The sequence below is a fragment of the Corvus brachyrhynchos genome, unplaced genomic scaffold (genome assembly GCF_000691975.1).
Source record: "Corvus brachyrhynchos isolate BGI_N302 unplaced genomic scaffold, ASM69197v1 scaffold26, whole genome shotgun sequence".
Taxonomy (NCBI): domain Eukaryota; kingdom Metazoa; phylum Chordata; class Aves; order Passeriformes; family Corvidae; genus Corvus; species Corvus brachyrhynchos.
The window spans coordinates 8,279,271-8,286,770 of NW_008239324.1; positions in this window are offsets into that span (position 1 = coordinate 8,279,271).

A 7,500-nucleotide genomic window follows, 5' to 3' on the forward strand; every position below is an offset into this window, starting at 1 on the left:
GCAGACATCAGCTTTAGTTCCTGCATCCACAGCAGCCTCCTAACTTCCCAACAGTCTTATTTGTCTCCTGTCTTGTTTGATCCAGTCTGCTCTATTTAAACAAATAAATACCTGTTATTTTTTTAGCCTTAAATAGCTCACATTTAAATACAATGAGGGAGGATGAGCATAAACACAAGGAAACAATTTGTGTAGTAATATGAAGTATTTCAAAAGAAACCTGCAGTGCATAATTCTTCACCATGCAGAAGCTGGGGTAGAACTTTCTGCTTCTCGTAAATGTGAAATTAGTTCACATCTTTTCTTTCTTTTATGGTGTTGCCAATTATTCAGTGCACCATAAGCCCCGTGTCCTAAATTTCTTGATTCATGTCTAAACATTGCTTGTATAAGCTGTACCATAATTAATCCTTTTGTGCCACAAGTCTAATTTGCCCAGCATGCTTTTCTTTGCCAGGAATGGATGCACCAAATCCGCCGATGCCAAAGAAGTAACGTGTATTTAACATGCATCAGCACTCGCTCTCCCTTTTATAATTGCTGATCCTCCTCCACTTAATAATGCACTACTGAGTTAAGGTTATACATAGCTCAAGCAGTGCTATCAGGGTGTGTGGTTATTTTATAATAACCACATTTTAGGGTGTGTTTCAATTTTACAGGCCAGTCATTTACTTCAAATTACTTTGTCATTTCTTAAAGCCATTGTGTAATTTCATTATTAAAGGAAAAGAAAAAATATAATTTGATTTTTAAAGATGCATTAAATAACACTAATTATAATGCTTAGCTTTTAGCACGTTTTTCATCCTCAGTGCTTTATAGTCATTTTGCTAATTAATTTTTACAACATTCTTGTGATGAGCAACTAGCTGTACCTCTGCCTGAAAGTCAGGAATGCTGAGGCAGGGAAGTTGAGTGGTTTGCCCAAGATTACAGTGATTTGCCCAGGAGATGATTTTAGAGCCAATATGAGTATTTGGTTGTTTCTGACTGCCAGGTCATGCACTCATAAATCTTTCTTTCCCCCAAACCATATACTCTCAATAATTATTTTATCTTTAAAACAGATAAGAACAGAGCCTTTAAATGGCACAAGTCAGCTCTGTGATCAACACAATTCTGTCTGTGTAAAGAAAGATTTGTTTTTAAACACCTCCACTTGAAAAGTGAAATTCCTTTACACCACTGATCTTTGGAGGCAGCAAAAATTCACGTAAATGTTCAGAGTTCTTTTCTTGAAGTTTCATTACTAATTAGTGGTTGTGAGGCAGTAATCCATGTTCCCATTGCCTGCTTTAAGGCCTTTTCAAGCTTCAATCTAGCTACTAGCTCTCGGTCTGTGATTAAATTTCTGAGCTGCCTTTAGTCCCAGGAGTGTTCAGCATAGTAAAAGAAATGTCTTCAGCTGCAGGCTTCTAACAGGTTAGGAAAAGGGAAGAGAAGGTGTTTCCTCTGTAATTTGTAAATATACCATCCTTAATAGAGAAGAGAAAGGACAGGTAGTAAACAGAAGGTGAAATGTCTGAAATGGGGGTCACTGGACGCTGAGGAATTCTGAAATAGCAGCCCGTCATATTTAGGCAAACACGCCGAGTTGAAAGCCATTTAAAAATCATCTTATTCAGACAACAGTTGAAGAAAGGCTCACTAGAACAGTTTTGTCAACACTATCAATTTTCTTGGAGTGTTTATATCACTGTGATATATATATATATATATATATATGTATATATAGATATGTATCTGTGTAGCATTACATTCCAATATTGCAGCTATGCAATATAATTTATCTACAAAATCATGTGCTTTGTAACACTCAATTTCTATATATTAAAAAAAATACGACAATATGTCTTAGATATGCAAGGGTTTAACAATGCTAAAAGACAAGTTAGAACTACTCAAAACTTTTAAATTCTTGTGTTTGACATTGTTGTGAATGTATTTATTTTCAGAATGTGGAGTGGGTAATATTATACCCGTATTTATTGCAGCTGGATCATTTTCAGCTCCTCAATCTTTCTTGTTTGTTGATTGTGACTTTGGTTCTAGCACTGAGGGCATTCAAACTGAATCCTCCTGTTTCCCTGAACTTTAAAGTTAATTACTCTTAAGCTTCCAGTGCAGTTATCTTTGACTTAGGTATTATGTTAGCACTGCAGATACTATATAATCATTTCAAAATACCTATAATTTTCCCAAAGGTCCTAATCCTCCCATGGGATCATGTTGCAATACTTAACTAACACGCTGTAGTTGGGTTCAGAGGAGCTTCGTGCAGGAGCGAGATCTGAGACAAGCCTCCTTCAGGAGCACAGCCTTCAAAAGACAGGGATTTGGGACTGATAGTTTGGGGATTTTTTTTCTCAGGGCTTTGTCACTAATGGTAATTTGTGACAAAATGAACTTCGAGGGCTTTATGGTAAGATAAAATAAAAGCCATTAAATATTGGTGCCATTGACTTGCTGAAAGACTGTACTTTATGTTAATTTGCCATAAACCAGAAGAAATATTTATTTAATAGCATCATCTCAAAGGCTGATGCTGTTTCCATGAGAGTTTAAATAGAATCTCAGCAGAGGCTACCTTGTTGAAATCTGCTCAACAAACCTTTCTTTAAAAACACTTCTTACCATAGCTCAGTTTCTGGCCTGCCCTACAAAACTTCAGTCTCCGGTAAAGTTAAAGGATGATTCATACACCTAGAGAAGGAATTGAATATTCAAGTCACTTGTCAGGCTGGCAGGTTTAAATTATATAACAGGAAGCTTTCTATTCATATGTAATATAACTGAATCACCACTTCTTTATTGATAATTCATTATATGTTGCTACTATCACTCTGCAGCTCTGAAATGCTTTTTGCTATAATGATTTTATACCATACCAGTATAATGGCCTTCTGACTGTGTCAATCAGCTCTACTTGCGTGTACAGTAATATTATTCTGCAATCTGTCTTGGGAGAATGCTTAAAAGCTTTCTCTCATTTTGTCCATTTAACTCATGTATTATCTGAGTTTTTACATTAAATGGCCATACTTAATATCCCATGACATGTCACCTATTTTCTAGGGAGGATACTGATACAGTACTAACCAAATCCAGAATCTATACTAATCAAATTACACCTGCCCACCTCAGCCAAGAGCAGTTCGTTCAGTGCATCAGCATTTAATCTGTAAGAAGAACTTATGAGGAGGAACAAAAACAGTGAGAACTGTAGTTGGCTAAATGTAGTCATGGTTGATGCAATTTGTTTTGTGAGGAGGGATTAGAAGATATTGAAATCAAACTGAGGCACAGGGGTCAATTTAGATACAGATTTATTGCCAGAACTCGGGTTATATTGGTTGCTCCTTTATAAAAACAAGGCCTAATCCGGCAAATATTTATGCAATTTCTGTTATGCACCTTGTGCATTCTGCTGAATGAGACTTCTTGGCTGTAAAATTAAATGTGTGTGCAGAAGTAACAAACTGTCAGACTTTGAGAGAGTTCAGGCCAAGTGTAGATAACAATCGTACTTTCACACTGAAAGACTGCACGAGAGTCCCAAATACTTACTCTAAACCCCTTTCACAGTCAGGTTAATGTACTCAAAGTTTTAAGACTTGAAATGCCAGCTGCTGAACACAAAATCCTACACTGGAACCAGTGCCAAGGCATTTAATCTGTTTGACTTAGACATTTTCCCTAAAAATACTGGATACACTTAAATCTTATTTGTTGCTTGATTCGGTCAATGCCATGGTGTAACTGACTTCTATGTTAAAGAATAAAAGACTCTTATTTACCTAACAGTTTAAAAATTTAGCATTTTAAGGGCAGCAGGTGTCCATTTACGTGGACACCTGGCTTATAATATCCCATCTCCTCTGCATATAAGAACTTCAGACAAAGTTAATGCAGCAAACGTCCAAGTACAGGCAGAATTAATCTGCTCAGCCACACAAGAAGAATGGCAAGGTGGAAAAGCAATGGTTTAATTAGGCCACAGCCTTATTAACTCATAGGACAATAAATTGTACCTTTTTCATTATCATTCATTCCTCAGTCTGTTTTTAAGCCAGTTCTCCTTGGGAATAGGATATTCCTGCCTGAGTACTTGCAGCTGTCAGTGGAGGAGGCTTGCAGTTGTAGTTGTAATCATATAAAAGTGCAGGAGAATGTCCTAAACAGGCAAGGATATAAGCATTTTTGTGACTTGTGAATGGGAATATGCATAATAACATATAGGTAAATGGCTTTTCTTGCTTTTGCTGGCAGCATAACACTCCTTGGGGCCTCTTCTAACTCCTGTCTGCACCAGCACATTGGCAAAAATCATAAGGAATTTCTTGTACTAGTGTACATTTGGTGGAGGGAAAAAAACCATAAGCAAACTCAGTTCCATGTTTAAAAGTCAATAAATTATCATAGAAACCTCTCATGGTTTGTTTTGCCACTGTTCCCTCCACTGTGGTAACCTGCCAGCCTTGTTTTAGTAACCCTTCACAGGATGTCAGAAGGTCTTGGCACATAGGGCTGGATGGCACAGGCATCATCCTGTCTTGGGTCCCTACCCTGTCCTAGGCTGGGTTTTTACCAGGGCACAAAATTCAACCTAAATGATTTTGATTTCCTCCAGCAATAGCGGTGACAGCACTGAATAGACAAAGCACCCTTTTCTTTGTAGTCTCACAATGGTTTGCAGAGGTGAGCCCATTTCCTTCCCTGTAACCCTGGAAGCTCAGAACATGATTTATAAAGCCTCAGAAGGCTGTAGTAGCGGCAAGATCAAAGTATAAAGTTTAGTGGATGTGGACAGTTTGTTGCATTGGGCATCCCAAATCCATCTGCAGGGTCTAGACCTCCTGCAGGCTATGGCAAGGCTCTTACCTCATGCCTGAGAGTGGTGGGACCTGCCACCAGCCTTTTCCCAATACTTGACTCAACCCATGCAGTGCATCAAATCACAAAAATACAAGAAGTGTCTTCTGCTTCTAAAGTACACTGTAATTAGTAATTTTATGGGTTTGTTGTAACGTACCTGGGGTATTAGTATAACTAGTAACACAAAAAGGAAGTAATGCTTCCTTATGGACAAGTTAAAAGTAAAAATGCAGAATAAAGGGATAAGGGACTCCAGGCAGAAAGCTCTTAGGAAAAGGAATATTGGTTTTCTTTGACTGTGTTTGTTTTGTAATTCGATAGAAATAAACAGTTACCGTGGCAACTGTCATATCACAGGCGAGGCACGGAGCAAGGAAGATGCAGCGCACTTACCAATTAGCAGAATGAGTTTTAGGGCTTTTAAAGAGACATTTTTCTTTTTCGCCTGTATCTCCTCTTGGCACCTGCTTTAGCCACTGCTTCTTGATGCTGCACCCCTCTTTATCGAGCCCTCTTGCTGCTCCATGGGCAGCCAGTAGCTCCCAGGGCTGTTCTGGGGGAAACACCCTATCCGTAGGGATGGAGTCTCAGGCACAGCATTCATCGCTCACCAGAAGGTCTGGAGGAATCGTAATTGACACTCTTGTGACACCCAAGATGCTCAAAACACATTGAGAGTGTTAATTAATCTTTGTAATAGTCTGGTGAGACAGGTGAGCATTATTACCCTAGAATATATATTTATTTTTTTTTCTATTTTTAATACATAGGGCAGCTGAAGTTTGTTTAAATGTTTTCAGCATCAGGGAGGAGCAGAAGTAAAGAGTCCCTGTTTTCCAGCCCTGTGTCCTGGCTACTATTCAGCTCTCCTAGTTCTTGTTTGCTGAACACCTCTCATTATTATTATTATTAGTGTAAGAATACTGTTAGTATGGTCTTGAAAAAATGCTGTAGTGCACCAGAGGTTGTTTCCTTTTCATTTTACTCTTTGTTTTCAAAGGACTTGGAAACACAGCAGCACAGCAGCTCTCACAAATGTAGATATTATAATCATATGTACTCCTCATTTTCAAGGGTTGGGATTTTCTTCCCTCTTTTTTTATTTTCTTTTGGGATGAAGAGCATTTTGGTTGCTCTCCAGGCAGTCTGTATATGTGTAAAATTATCCTCATACTGCAGAGTAGTTCAGAGTGTCATGTTTAATCTGTTTATCCATGTGTTGTAAAATTTCCGTACACACATGCACACACACGTGCACATAAACTTTAAATTTTTTTGCATACATATTTATTTGTATACATATATCATACAAATACACATATAGATGTATTTTTCCATTACTGACTATAGCGCATAGGATATTGACTGTGCTGTTTTTCTTCCCTTTAAAGAGCATTAGCACCAGTGAATTATATTTGTTTATGTTGTCTCTGGAGGAGACAACCTTTACCAATATAATTTTTACTCCAGCACCGCATTCAAAGAAGGTTGTGTTTCAAAGGTGACATATTCCCCCTCCCTAAAGAAGAAACACAAGGCTGCAATTTGTCTTTTTAACTAAGCTATGTGGGTCTGGGTAGCGTTAAAAAAAAAAAAGTGTTGTCCTTGTCACCTGCCATTTTTCTAGCCGACTTGACACCCCCAGGCTTCCCAACAGCTCTTTCCAGCAGGAGCTGTCTCAGAGCTCTTAGCATCACCAAATAATTGAGGTTGTCACATCTCTTGTTCATTGTTTTTTCCAGGCCTGGAAAAAATGCAAATATTTCATTGTAGTCATTAATTTTCCCATCCTTTTCTTCAAGCATCTCATTGGTTTGATCTGATGAAAAGGGCTGAAGGCATTATTGCAAACACAGTGGCATCCAGGTTCTGCCTATAGTGGGGAAGAATCTCATCAGATAAAGTCTCAGGGAGGTCATCAATCACAGTTGCTGACAACCATTTTGCCTTCGTTTGTTACAGATGTGAACATGCTTAATTATTTGTAGTGTAATTAGTTCATGAAATGTCAGGAAATGTCAAACTGTGTTCACAGCACAGATTTTTGCAGCAAAGAGCAATGAGAGCAAGTGTCAGTGGGAGACATGGAGAACTGATGGGGGGAACTGTGTCTGCAGGCAAATGAGGGAAATAGCTTGGGGGACAAATGAGGGTCAAAATATTAAGATTAAAGTTTTGAAAGGGAGACCTTCAAGGGAGCTGCGTAAAGTGGGATGTGAATGATGTTACCATGCAGCAGCATTTCAAGCACATGTCTGGAGTGGGAGGAGGGAAGTTAAATCAATATTTACTCTTGTTTTAATTTGATTTGTGTAAACATTGGCTTTTGACGGCAGATCTTTAGAAGAAATTCAGCAAAATTCTACCCACAAGTCTCTGACACTGAAAAGGTAACTTGATAGAAGAGAACAAAATTCTAGTGAAAGGAGATTTCTAACACTTTCTTAATTTCTTAATTTTAAAATTTTGAAATTAGCAATATGTGCAATGATTATGAAAAAATATCATAAAAAGCAGATGTATGTGTTGTCTAAAATTACCGAAAGACTGCTTTCCCATACACTGTGCGTTAGCTCGGCTTTCTGTACCTGCAAGTCAACCCACACAATGATAGTATCTCCA